Below are 15,462 nucleotides of genomic sequence, written 5' to 3'. Positions count from 1 at the left end.
TAAGCATCCGGGTGTCTTTGTATAAAATTTGGTATGTCAACACTTTCTGTTTAAGCATTATGTACAAAACGTTACCTTTGTCATTTAAAAAGTGCCCTCCCGACTGAAAAATGTGCCCTCCCGACTGAAATATGTGCCCTCCTCGGTAGTCTGCACCCTGCCCTAAAAAAATCCTAGAGTAAACACTATATGATACGTGGTGACGTGCACAAAACCACTCAGTTAATTAGTGAGACAACTAGCTTTCAAGTTTTAGTCGCATTGGATCCCAACAGAATTGCTCGGGGTACATTAAACTTTAGATATATTCAGGAACTTGCTAAATTGATTGATAATATCACCGAGATGTACGATGACACATTCAGGTAAACAGGGAGAGAATTGCAAGCGTACAAGAAAGAACTGGTGCAACACAGGCTAGTGTTAAATTATTTAACTCCTGTTACTAGAGGGTATTGCGTAATGTTGGCCACCCGATTTGGAGTAAAATGTTGCACCTATGTCACCAATGATACCAGCGACCCCAAGGACGTAATAGACTGAAAGATGGATGAAATTCTGCAGCTAAAAGGGTAATTTCGTAAGAACCATAATGCTTCAGTGGTTGAAGTAGGGGAGAAGATAGAAGGATGGGTTTCATGGCTGAACCCAGTGAAATGGTTCTCAGGTCTAGGGGAATGGGTCCAGGAAGTGATCACCAGCATAGGCAAATTCTTAATCCTTATACTGATTGTCATCATAATAATTGGCCTATGTGTCTGGTGTGTTCCTATTGTGTTGAAGTGTGAAAAATGTAAAAATAGAGTAAAATGAAAGAACGAAATTATGATGGTGGTCAGTATGAATACAGAGGTAAATATAGAACTGCATTACAACCTTGAACTAGGAAATACCATCATTTAATGTATTATATTTAGACATGCATAGAATGTATTATTGAAATGTTATTTTAAAACACCTCAGATAATGTAAAGTCTCAAATTTCCCCTTCAAGACTGCCTTTATAGGATTGGTGTATCCCCACACCTTTCACATGATCTTCCAAGATCCGCAGTGTGCTTATAATAGTAGTTTTATGTCCCCACTCAGAGACACATTATTGATGGATTAAGGACCACCTTGTGCCATCCCATAATAACACTAAATAGTATATAAATGTAAGCCTAACTTATATTTTAAAATCAGATTGTGATAGCATGTTGTTCGCTATCAAAGGGTGGACTGTCAAAGCTGGATAATTGGCTGAGACAAGAAAATGGATCACAGTGACGCCATCTTGCGACTGGCCGCAAGACGCCATCTTGGAAATAAGATCGCAAGACGCCATTTTGTGAATGGCCGCCCAAGCGCCATTTTAGATAAACTCACACTTTAGTACATGTGGCGATTTTACTATTAGCATCTTATACCATTTCTCTTATACACATTAATACGCACAATTGCGCTGTTAACTAGTCGCATATTAGCGAATGCATAAGATCCTGTATGAAAACGCTGAATATTAGCTTCATGCACACGCATCTGCCCCAAGTTAACTAGCATCTTTACATCAAACCCCACATACTCACACATTACATATTCACATAAAAGGTTCCATAAGCTTTAAGGTATAAGATTCAAGTATGCACATTTATTATAATTGCTAGGAAATAAAGAGTATTTCGTAACTAAGGTTTTATACGTGATAAGTAAGCCATGTTTGGTATTATACTGATGCATACTCTCTCAACAGTATTCCAGTAATATCGATGGCGAGATCGCAACATGCATTCTCAACTTATGGACCGCAGAAACTTCAAGCAACAAAATGTGCATTATATGACCAACTGTTAGGATTTGCATGAGGCGGCAAACCAGACACCACCAGTTGTTAGAGGCTGGACTGTGTCTATTTAAACCAACCTGTTAAATGCCTTGTAACATATGCCCTCTCCTTTAGGACTAATGGTATTAGCAACAAACTTCTCTATTGTGTTGTTTATTTCTGGGGGATATAAACATGTGCGCTCTGACCCTGGGTTCCTAGTGTTCGTGCTGAATGCTAATTGACAGGGGTTTCTTGCTGATGCCTACATCTGGACCAGAAAGCGCTGCGTATGTATAACTGTACTTGGGTCTGTATAATTTCTTTGCGATAAGATTATAGCGTGTAACTGCTGTACTTTTACTTGAATAATACTTTGTGCTTTGGAACCAGAGGTTCTAGGTCTGGAGTCTTTATTTACCGTATGACTGCGTACGCAAAATAGCGTCATCCTTAGAGGTTTATAGGAAGGATATTAGAAGGTATAGGCAGGGGTATTTATAAGGTTCAAAGGCAGTATCGTTATAGGACTAGTTGGGGACCCTTACAGAGGATATATTGCCATGCAATGCTGTGTTATAGGACTAGTTGGGGACCCTTACAGAGGATATATTGCCATGCAATGCTGTGATATGGGACTAGTTGGGGACCCTTACAAAGGATATATTGCCATGCAATGCTGTGCTATAGGACTAGTTGGGGACCATTACAGAGGATATATTGCCATGCAATGCTGTGTAATAGGACTAGTTGGGGACCCTTACAGAGGATATAGTGCCATGCAATGCTGTGTTATAGGAATAGTTGGGGACTCTTACAGAGGATATATTGCCATGCAATGCTGTGTTTTAGGACTAGTTGGTGACCCTTACAGAGGAAATATTACCATGCAATGCTGTTATATAGGACTAGTTGGGGACCAATACAGAAGAGATATTACCATGCAATGCTGTGTCACAGGACTAGTTGGGGACCCTTACAGAGGATATATTGCCATGCAATGCTGTGTTATAGGACTAGTTGGGGACCCTTACAGAGGATATATTGCCAAGCAATGCTGTGATATGGGACTAGTTGGGGACCCTTACAAAGGACATATTGCCATGCAATGCTGTGTTATAGGACTAGTTGGGGACCCTTACAGAGGATATATTGCCATGCAATGCTGTGTTATAGGGCTAGTTGGGGACCTTTACAGAGGATATATTGCCATGCAATGCTGTGTTATAGGACTAGTTGGGGACCCATACAGAAGAGATATTGCCATGCAATGCTGTGTCATAGGACTAGTTGGGGACCCTTACAGAGGATATATTGCTGTGCAATGCTGTGATATAGGACTAGTTGTGAACACTTACATAGGATATATTGCCATGCAATGCTGTGTTATAGGGCTAGTTGGGAACACTTACAGAGGATATATTGCCATGCAATGCTGTGATATAGGACTAGTTGGGGACCCTTACTGAGGATATATTGCCATGCAATGCTGTGATATAGGACTAGTTGGGGACCATTACAGAGGATATATTGCCATGCAATGATGTGTAATAGGACAAGTTGGGGACCCTTAAAGAGGAAATATTGCCATGCAATGCTGTGTTATAGGACTAGTTGGGGACTCTTACAGAGGATATATTGCCGTGCAATGCTGTGTTATAGGACAAGTTGGTGACCCTTACAGAGGAAATATTACCATACAATGCTGTGTTATAGGACTAGCTGGGGACCCTTACAGAAGAGATATTACCATGCAATGCTGTGTCATAGGACTAGTTGGGGACCCTTACAGAGGATATATTGCCATGCAATGCTGTGTTATAGGACTAGTTGGGGACCCTTACAGAGGATATATTGCCATGCAATGCTGTGTTATAGGACTAGTTGGGGACCCTTACAGCGGATATATTGCCATGCAATGCTGTGTTATAGGACTAGTTGGGGACCCTTACAGAAGAGATATTGCTGTGCAATGCTGTGTCATAGGACTAGTTGGGGACCCTTACAGAGGATATATTGCTGTGCAATGCAGTGATATAGGACTAGTTGGGGACACTTACAGAGGATATATTGCCATGCAATGCTGTGTTATAGGACTAGTTGGTGACCCTTACAGAGGATATATTGCCATGCAATGCTGTGTTATAGGACTAGTTGGGGACCCTTACAGAGGATATATTGCAATGCAATGCTGTGATATAGGACTAGTTGTGAACACTTACATAGGATATATTGCCATGCAATGCTGTGTTATAGGGCTAGTTGGGAACACTTACAGAGGATATATTGCCATGCAATGCTGTGATATAGGACTAGTTGGGGACCCTTACTGAGGATATATTGCTATGCAATGCTGTGATAGAGGACTAGTTGGGGACCCTTACTGAGGATATATTGCCATGCAATGCTGTGTTATAGGACTAGTTGGGGACCCTTACAGAGGATATTTTGCCATGAAATGCTGTGTTACAGGACTAGTTATCGACCCTTACAGATGATATATTGCCATGCAATGCTGTGTTATAGGACTAGTTGGGGACCCTTACAGAGGATATATTGCCATGCTATGCTGTGTTATAGGACTAGTTGGGGACCCTTACAGAGGATATATTGCCATGCAATGCTGTGTTATAGGACTTGTTGGGGACACTTACAGAGGATATATTGCCATGCAATGCTGTGATATAGGACTAGTTGGGGACCCTTACAGAGGATATATTGCCATGCAATGCTGTGTTATATTACTAGTTAGGGACACTTACAGAGGATATATTGCCAATTTGCCATTCAATGCTGTGATATAGGACTTATTGGGGACCCTTACAGAGGATATATTGCCATGCAATGCTGTGTTATAGGACTAGTTGGGACCCTTATAGAGGATATATTGCCATGCAATGCTGTGATATAGGACTAGTTGGGGATCATTACAGAGGATATATTGCCATGCAATGCTGTGATATAGGACTAGTTGGGGACCCTTACAGAGGATATATTGCCATGCAATGCTGTGATATAGGACTAGTTGAGGACCCTTACAGAGGATATATTGCCATGCAATGATGTGTTATAGGACTAGTTGGGGACCCTTACAGAGGATATATTGCCATGCAATGCTGTGATATAGGACTAGTTGGGGACCCTTACAGAGGATATATTGCTGTGCAATGCTGTGTTATAGGACTAGTTGGGGACACTTACAGAGGTTATATTGCCATGCAATGCTGTGATATAGGACTTGTTGGGAACCATTACAGAGGATATATTGCCATGCAATGCTGTGATATAGGACTAGTTGGGGACACTTACAGAAGTTATATTGCCATGCAATGCTGTGATATAGGACTAGTTGGGGACCCTTACAGAGGATAATTTGCCATGAAATGCTGTGTTATAGGACTAGTTATCGACCCTTACAGATGATATATTGCCATGCAATGCTGTGTTATAGGACTAGTTGGGGACCCTTACAGAGGATATATTGCCATGCAATGCTGTGTTATAGGACATGTTGGGGACACTTACAGAGGACATATTGCCATGCAATGCTGTGATATAGGACTAGTTGGGGACCCTTACAGAGGATATATTTCCAAGCAATGCTGTGTTATATGACTAGTTAGGGACACTTACAGAGGATATATTGCCAATTTGCCATGCAATGCTGTGATATAGGACTAATTGGGGACCCTTACAGAGGATATATTGCCATGCAATGCTGTGTTATAGGACTAGTTGGGACCCTTACAGAGGATATATTGCCATGCAATGCTGTGATATAGGACTAGTTGGGGATCGTTACAGAGGATATATTGCCATGCAATGCTGTGATATAGGACTAGTCGGGGACCCTTACAGAGGATATATTGCCATGCAATGCTGTGATATAGGACTAGTTGGAGACCCTTACAGAGGATATATTGCCATGCAATGCTGTGTTATAGGACTAGTCGGGGACCCTTACAGAGGATATATTGCCATGCAATGCTGTGATATAGGACTAGTTGGGGACCCTTACAGAGGATATATTGCTGTGCAATGCTGTGTTATAGGGCTAGTTGGGAACACTTACAGAGGATATATTGCCATGCAATGCTGTGATATAGGACTAGTTGGGGACCCTTACTGAGGATATATTGCCATGCAATGCTGTGATATAGGACTAGTTGGGGACCCTTACAGAGGATATATTGCCATGCAATGCTGTGTTATAGGACTAGTTGGGGACCATTACAGAGGATATATTGCCATGCAATTCTGTGTAATAGGACAAGTTGGGGACCCTTAAAGAGGATATATTGCCATGCAATGCTGTGTTATAGGACTAGTTGGGGACTCTTACGGAGGATATATTGCCATGCAATGCTGTGTTATAGGACTAGCTGGTGACCCTTACAGAGGAAATATTACCATACAATGCTGTGTTATATGACTAGTTGGGGACCCTTACAGAAGAGATATTACCATGCAATGCTGTGTCATAGGACTAGTTGGGGACCCTTACAGAGGATATATTGCCATGCAATGCTGTGTTATAGGACTAGTTGGGGACCCTTACAGAGGATATATTGCCATGCAATGCTGTGTTATAGGACTAGTTTGGGACCCTTACAGAAGAGATATTACCATGCAATGCTGTGTCATAGGACTAGTTGGGGACCCTTACAGAGGATATATTGCTGTGCAATGCTGTGAAATAGGACTAGTTGGGGACACTTACAGAGGATATATTGCCATGCAATGCTGTGTTATAGGACTAGTTGGTGACCCTTACAGAGGATATATTGCCATGCAATGCTGTGATATAGGACTAGTTGTGAACACTTACATAGGATATATTGCCATGCAATGCTGTGTTATAGGGCTAGTTGTGAACACTTACAGAGGATATATTGCAATGCAATGCTGTGTTATAGGACTAGTTGGGGACCCTTACTGAGGATATATTGCCATGCAATGCTGTGATATAGGACGAGTTGGGGACCCTTACAGAGGATATATTGCCATGCAATGCCGTTTTTTTAGGACTAGTTGGGGACATTACATAGGATATATTGCCATGCAATGCTGTGATACAGGACTAGTTGGGGACCCGTACAGAGGATATTTTGCCATGAAATGCTGTGTTATAGGACTAGTTATCGACCCTTACAGATGATATATTGCCATGCAATGCTGTGTTATAGGACTAGTTTGGGACCCTTACAGAGGATATATTGCCATGCAATGCTGTGATATAGGACTAGTTGGGGATCATTACAGAGGATATATTGCCATGCAATGCTGTGATATAGGACTAGTTGGGGACCCTTACAGAGGATATATTGCCATGCAATGCTGTGTTATAGGACTAGTTGGGGACCCTTACAGAGGATATATTGCCATGCAGTGCTGTGATATAGGACTAGTTGGGGACCCTTAAAGAGTATATATTGCCATGCAATGCTGTGATATAGGACTAGTTGGGGATCGTTACAGAGGATATATTGCCATGCAATGCTGTGTTATAGGACTAGTTGGGGACCCTTACAGAGGATATATTGCCATGCAATGCTGTGTTATAGGACTAGTTGGGGACCCTTACAGAGCATATATTGCCATGCAATGCTGTGTTATAGGACTAGTTGGGGACCCTTACAGAGGATATATTGCCATGCAATGCTGTGTTATAAGACTAGTTGGTGACACTTACAGAGGATATATTGCCATGCAATGCTGTGATATAGGACTTGTTGGGGACACTTACAGAGGATATATTGCCATGCAATGCTGTGATATAGGACTAGTTGGGGACCCTTACAGAGGATATATTGCCATGCAATGCTGCGATATAGGACTTGTTGGGGACACTTACAGAGGATATATTGCCATGCAATGCTGTGATATAGGACTAGTTGGGAACCCTTACAGAGGATATATTGCCATGCAATGCTGTGATATAGGACTAGTTGGGGACCCTTACAGAGGATATATTGCCATGCAATGCTGTGTTATAGGACTAGTTGGGGACCATTACAGATGATATATTACAATGCAATGCTGTGTTATTGGACTAGTTGGGGACCCTTACAGAGGATATATTGCCATGCAATGCTGTGTTATAAGACTAGTTGGTGACACTTACAGAGGATATATTGCCATGCAATGCTGTGATATAGGACTTGTTGGGGACACTTACAGAGGATATATTGCCATGCAATGCTGTGATATAGGACTAGTTGGGAACCCTTACAGAGGATATATTGCAATGCAATGCTGTGATATAGGACTAGTTGGGGACCCTTACAGAGGATATATTGCCATGCAATGCTGTGTTATAGGACTAGTTGGGGACCCTTACAGATGATATATTACAATGCAATGCTGTGTTATTGGACTAGATGGGGACCCTTACAGAGGATATATTGCCATGCAATGCTGTGTCATAGGACTAGTTGGGGACCCTTACAGAGGATATATTGCCATGCAATGCTGTGCGTAGGACTAGTTGGGGACCCTCACAGAGGATATATTGCCATGCAATGCTGTGTTATAGGACTAGTTGGGGACCCTTACAGAGGATATATTGCCATGCAATGCTGTGATATAGGACTAGTTGGGGACCCTTACAGAGGATATATTGCTGTGCAATGCTGTGATATAGGACTAGTTGGGGACCCTTACAGAGGATATTTTGCCATGAAATGCTGTGTTATAGGACTAGTTATCGACCCTTACAGAAGATATATTGCCATGCAATGCTGTGTTATAGGACTAGTTGGGGACCCTTACAGAGGATTTATTGCCATGCAATGCTGTGTTATAGGACTTGTTGGGGACACTTACAGAGGATATATTGCCATGCAATGCTGTGATATAGGACTAGATGGGGACCCTTACAGAGGATATATTGCCATGCAATGCTGTGTTATAGGACATGTTGGGGACACTTACAGAGGACATATTGCCATGCAATGCTGTGATATAGGACTAGTTGGGGACCCTTACAGAGGATATATTTCCAAGCAATGCTGTGTTATATGACTAGTTAGGGACACTTACAGAGGATATATTGCCAATTTGCCATGCAATGCTGTGATATAGGACTAATTGGGGACCCTTACAGAGGATATATTGCCATGCAATGCTGTGTTATAGGACTAGTTGGGACCCTTACAGAGGATATATTGCCATGCAATGCTGTGATATAGGACTAGTTGGGGATCGTTACAGAGGATATATTGCCATGCAATGCTGTGATATAGGACTAGTCGGGGACCCTTACAGAGGATATATTGCCATGCAATGCTGTGATATAGGAATAGTCGGGGACCCTTACAGAGGATATATTGCCATGCAATGCTGTGTTATAGGACTAGTCGGGGACCCTTACAGAGGATATATTGCCATGCAATGCTGTGATATAGGACTAGTTGGGGACCCTTACAGAGGATATATTGCTGTGCAATGCTGTGTTATAGGGCTAGTTGGGAACACTTACAGAGGATATATTGCCATGCAATGCTGTGATATAGGACTAGTTGGGGACCCTTACAGAGGATATATTGCCATGCAATGCTGTGTTATAGGACTAGTTGGGGACCATTACAGAGGATATATTGCCATGCAATGCTGTGTAATAGGACAAGTTGGGGACCCTTAAAGAGGATATATTGCCATGCAATGCTGTGTTATAGGACTAGTTGGGGACTCTTACGGAGGATATATTGCCATGCAATGCTGTGTTATAGGACTAGCTGGTGACCCTTACAGAGGAAATATTACCATACAATGCTGTGTTATATGACTAGTTGGGGACCCTTACAGAAGAGATATTACCATGCAATGCTGTGTCATAGGACTAGTTGGGGACCCTTACAGAGGATATATTGCCATGCAATGCTGTGTTATAGGACTAGTTGGGGACCCTTACAGAGGATATATTGCCATGCAATGCTGTGTTATAGGACTAGTTGGGGACCCTTACAGAAGAGATATTACCATGCAATGCTGTGTCATAGGACTAGTTGGGGACCCTTACAGAGGATATATTGCTGTGCAATTCTGTGAAATAGAACTAGTTGGGGACACTTACAGAGGATATATTGCCATGCAATGCTGTGTTATAGGACTAGTTGGTGAACCTTACAGAGGATATATTGCCATGCAATGCTGTGATATAGGACTAGTTGTGAACACTTACATAGGATATATTGCCATGCAATGCTGTGTTATAGGGCTAGTTGTGAACACTTACAGAGGATATATTGCCATGCAATGCTGTGATATAGGATGAGTTGGGGACCCTTACAGAGGATATATTGCCATGCAATGCCGTTTTTTTAGGACTAGTTGGGGACATTACATAGGATATATTGCCATGCAATGCTGTGATACAGGACTAGTTGGGGACCCGTACAGAGGATATTTTGCCATGAAATGCTGTGTTATAGGACTAGTTATCGACCCTTACAGATGATATATTGCCATGCAATGCTGTGTTATAGGACTAGTTTGGGACCCTTACAGAGGATATATTGCCATGCAATGCTGTGTTATATGACTAGTTAGGGACACTTACAGAGGATATATTGCCAATTTGCCATGCAATGCTGTGATATAGGACTTATTGGAGACCCTAACAGAGGATATATTGCCATGCAATGCTGTGTTATAGGACTAGTTGGGACCCTTACAGAGGATATATTGCCATGCAATGCTGTGATATAGGACTAGTTGGGGATCATTACAGAGGATATATTGCCATGCAATGCTGTGATATAGGACTAGTTGGGGACCCTTACAGAGGATATATTGCCATGCAATGCTGTGTTATAGGACTAGTTGGGGACCCTTACAGAGGATATATTGCCATGCAGTGCTGTGATATAGGACTAGTTGGGGACCCTTAAAGAGTATATATTGCCATGCAATGCTGTGATATAGGACTAGTTGGGGATCGTTACAGAGGATATATTGCCATGCAATGCTGTGTTATAGGACTAGTTGGGGACCCTTACAGAGGATATATTGCCATGCAATGCTGTGTTATAGGACTAGTTGGGGACCCTTACAGAGCATATATTGCCATGCAATGCTGTGTTATAGGACTAGTTGGGGACCCTTACAGAGGATATATTGCCATGCAATGCTGTGTTATAAGACTAGTTGGTGACACTTACAGAGGATATATTGCCATGCAATGCTGTGATATAGGACTTGTTGGGAACACTTACAGAGGATATATTGCCATGCAATGCTGTGATATAGGACTAGTTGGGGACCCTTACAGAGGATATATTGCCATGCAATGCTGTGTTATAAGACTAGTTGGTGACACTTACAGAGGATATATTGCCATGCAATGCTGCGATATAGGACTTGTTGGGGACACTTACAGAGGATATATTGCCATGCAATGCTGTGATATAGGACTAGTTGGGAACCCTTACAGAGGATATATTGCCATGCAATGCTGTGATATAGGACTAGTTGGGGACCCTTACAGAGGATATATTGCCATGCAATGCTGTGTTATAGGACTAGTTGGGGACCATTACAGATGATATATTACAATGCAATGCTGTGTTATTGGACTAGTTGGGGACCCTTACAGAGGATAAATTGCCATGCAATGCTGTGTTATAAGACTAGTTGGTGACACTTACAGAGGATATATTGCCATGCAATGCTGTGATATAAGACTAGTTGGTGACACTTACAGAGGATATATTGCCATGCAATGCTGTGATATAAGACTAGTTGGTGACACTTACAGAGGATATATTGCCATGCAATGCTGTGATATAGGACTTGTTGGGGACACTTACAGAGGATATATTGCCATGCAATGCTGTGATATAGGACTAGTTGGGAACCCTTACAGAGGATATATTGCAATGCAATGCTGTGATATAAGACTAGTTGGGGACCCTTACAGAGGATATATTGCCATGCAATGCTGTGTTATAGGACTAGTTGGGGACCCTTACAGATGATATATTACAATGCAATGCTGTGTTATTGGACTAGTTGGGGACCCTTACAGAGGATATATTCCCATGCAATGCTGTGTCATAGGACTAGTTGGGGACCCTTACAGAGGATATATTGCCATGCAATGCTGTGCGTAGGACTAGTTGGGGACCCTCACAGAGGATATATTGCCATGCAATGCTGTGTTATTGGACTAGTTGGGGACCCTTACAGAGGATATATTGCCATGCAATGCTGTGATATAGGACTAGTTGGGGACCCTTACAGAGGATATATTGCTGTGCAATGCTGTGATATAGGACTAGTTGGGGACCCTTACAGAGGATATTTTGCCATGAAATGCTGTGTTATAGGACTAGTTATCGACCCTTACAGAAGATATATTGCCATGCAATGCTGTGTTATAGGACTAGTTGGGGACTCTTACAGAGGATTTATTGCCATGCAATGCTGTGTTATAGGACTTGTTGGGGACACTTACAGAGGATATATTGCCATGCAATGCTGTGATATAGGACTAGATGGGGACCCTTACAGAGGATATATTGCCATGCAATGCTGTGTTATAGGACTAGTTGGGGACCCTTACAGAGGATATATTACCATGCAATGCTGTGATATAGGACTAGTTGGGGACCCTTACAGAGGATATATTGCCATGCAATGCTGTGTTATAGGACTAGTTGGGGACCCTTACAGAGGATATATTGCCATGCAGTGCTGTGTTATAGGACTAGTTGGGGACCCATACAGATGATATATTACCATGCAATGCTGAGTTATTGGACTAGTTGGGGACCCTTACAGAGGATATATTGCCATGCAATGCTGTGATATAGGACTAGTTGGGGACCCTTACAGAGGATATATTGCCATGCAATGCTGTGTTATATGACTTGTTAGGGACACTTACAGAGGATATATTGCCAATTTGCCATGCAATGCTGTGATAGAGGACTAGTTGGGGACCCTTACAGAGGATTTATTGCCATGCAATGCTGTGTTATAGGACTTGTTGGGGACACTTACAGAGGATATATTGCCATGCAATGCTGTGATATAGGACTAGTCGGGGACCCTTACAGAGGATTTATTGCCATGCAATGCTGTGTTATAGGACTTGTTGGGGACACTTACAGAGGATATATTGCCATGCAATGCTGTGATATAGGACTAGTTGGGGATCGTTACAGAGGATATATTGCCATGCAATGCTGTGATATAGGACTAGTTGGGGACCCTTACAGAGGATATATTGCCATGCAATGCTGTGATATAGGACTAGTTGGGGACCCTTACAGAGGATATATTGCCATGCAATGCTGTGCTATAGGACTAGTTGGGGACCCTTACAGAGGATATATTGCCATGCAATGCTGTGATATAGGACTAGTTGGGGACCCTTACAGAGGATATATTGCTGTGCAATGCTGTGATATAGGACTAGTTGGGGACACTTACAGAGGATATATTGCCATGCAATGCTGAGATATAGGACTAGTTGTGAACACTTACATAGGATATATAGCCATGCAATGCTGTGTTATAGGGCTAGTTGGGGACCCTTACTGAGGATATATTGCCATGCAATGCTGTGATATAGGACTAGTTGGGGACCCTTACTGAGGATATATTGCCATGCAATGCTGTGATATAGGACTAGTTGGGGACCATTACAGAGGATATATTGCCAATGCAATGCTGTGTAATAGGACAAGTTGGGGACCCTTAAAGAGGATATATTGCCATGCAATGCTGTGTTATAGGACTTGTTGGGGTCTCTTACAGAGGATATATTGCCATGCAATGCTGTGTTATAGGACTAGTTGGTGACCCTTACAGAGGAAATATTACCATACAATGCTGTGTTATAGGACTAGTTGGGGACCCTTACAGAAGAGATATTACCATGCAATGCTGTGTCATAGGACTAGTTGGGGACCCTTACAGAGGATATATTGCCATGCAATGCTGTGTTATAGGACTAGTTGGGGACCCTTACAGAGGATATATTGCCATGCAATACTGTGATATGGGACTAGTTGGGGACCTTTACAAAGGATATATTGCCATGCAATGCTGTGTTATAGGACTAGTTGGGGACCCTTACAGAGGATATATTGCCATGCAATGCTGTGTTATAGGACTAGTTGGGGACCCTTACAGAGGATATATTGCCATGCAATGCTGTGTTATAGGACTAGTTGGGGACCCTTACAGAAGAGATATTACCATGCAATGCTGTGTCATAAGACTAGTTGGGGACCCTTACAGAGGATATATTGCTGTGCAATGCTGTGATATAGGACTAGTTGGGGACACTTACAGAGGATATATTGCCATGCAATGCTGTGTTATAGGACTAGTTGGTGACCCTTACAGAGGATATATTGCCATGCAATGCTGTGTTATAGGACTAGTTGGGGACCCTTACAGAGGATATATTGCTATGCAATGCTGTGATATAGGACTAGTTGAGAACTCTTACAGAGGATATATTGCCATGCAATGCTGTGTTATAGGGCTTGTTGGGAACACTTACAGAGGATATATTGCCATGCAATGCTGTGATATAGGACAAGTTGAGGACCCTTACTGAGGATATATTGCCATGCAATGCTGTGATATAGGACTAGTTGGGGACCCTTACAGAGGATATATTGCCATGCAATGCCGTTTTTTTAGGACTAGTTGGGGACATTACATAGCATATAGAGCCATGCAATGCTGTGATACAGGACTAGTTGGGGACCCTTACAGAGGATATGTTGCCATGAAATGCTGTGTTATAGGACTAGTTATCGACCCTTACAGATGATATATTGCCATGCAATGCTGTGTTATAGGACTAGTTGGGGACCCTTACAGAGGATATATTGCCATAAAATGCTGTGTTATATAACTAGTTATCGACCCTTACAGATGATATATTGCCATGCAATGCTGTGTTATAGGACTAGTTGGGGACACTTACAGAGGATATATTGCCAATTTGTCATGCAATGCTGTGATATAGGACTAATTGGGGACCCTTACAGAGGATATGTTGCCATGAAATGCTGTGTTATAGGACTAGTTATCGACCCTTACAGATGATATATTGCCATGCAATGCTGTGTTATAGGACTAGTTGGGGACCCTTACAGAGGATATGTTGCCATGAAATGCTGTGTTATAGGACTAGTTATCGACCCTTACAGATGATATATTGCCATGCAATGCTGTGTTATAGGACTAGTTGGGGACACTTACAGAGGATATATTGCCAATTTGTCATGCAATGCTGTGATATAGGACTAATTGGGGACCCTTACAGAGGATATGTTGCCATGCAATGCTGTGTTATAGGACTAGTTGGGACCCTTACAGAGGATATATTGCCATGCAATGCTGTGATATAGGACTAGTTGGGGATCGTTACAGAGGATATATTGCCATGCAATGCTGTGATTTTGGACTAGTTGGGGACCCTTACAGAGGATATATTGCCATGCAATGCTGTGTTATAGGACTAGTTGGGGACCCTTACAGAGGATATATTGCCATGCAATGCTGTGATATAGGACTAGTTGGGGACCCTTAAAGAGTATATATTGCCATGCAATGCTGTGATATAGGACTAGTTGGGGATCGTTACAGAGGATATATTGCCATGCAAAGCTGTGTTATAGGACTAGTTGGGG

At 42.2% G+C, this 15,462-nt stretch overlaps 1 protein-coding gene across 1 annotated transcript in view; it reads right to left on the bottom strand.

Annotated features, from left to right (window-relative positions):
• The window catches only part of LOC148524242 (uncharacterized), a 218,936-nt gene that overhangs the window by 139,839 nt on the left and 63,635 nt on the right, over positions 1-15,462 (bottom strand). The gene's annotated exons all lie outside the window — the stretch shown is intronic.

The sequence above is a fragment of the Taudactylus pleione genome, unplaced genomic scaffold, assembly GCF_031769625.1.
Source record: "Taudactylus pleione unplaced genomic scaffold, aTauple2 ptg000118l, whole genome shotgun sequence".
NCBI lineage: Eukaryota > Metazoa > Chordata > Amphibia > Anura > Myobatrachidae > Taudactylus > Taudactylus pleione.
Note: the sequence above shows the minus strand (reverse complement) of the source record. Positions and strands in the feature narration are given on the sequence as shown.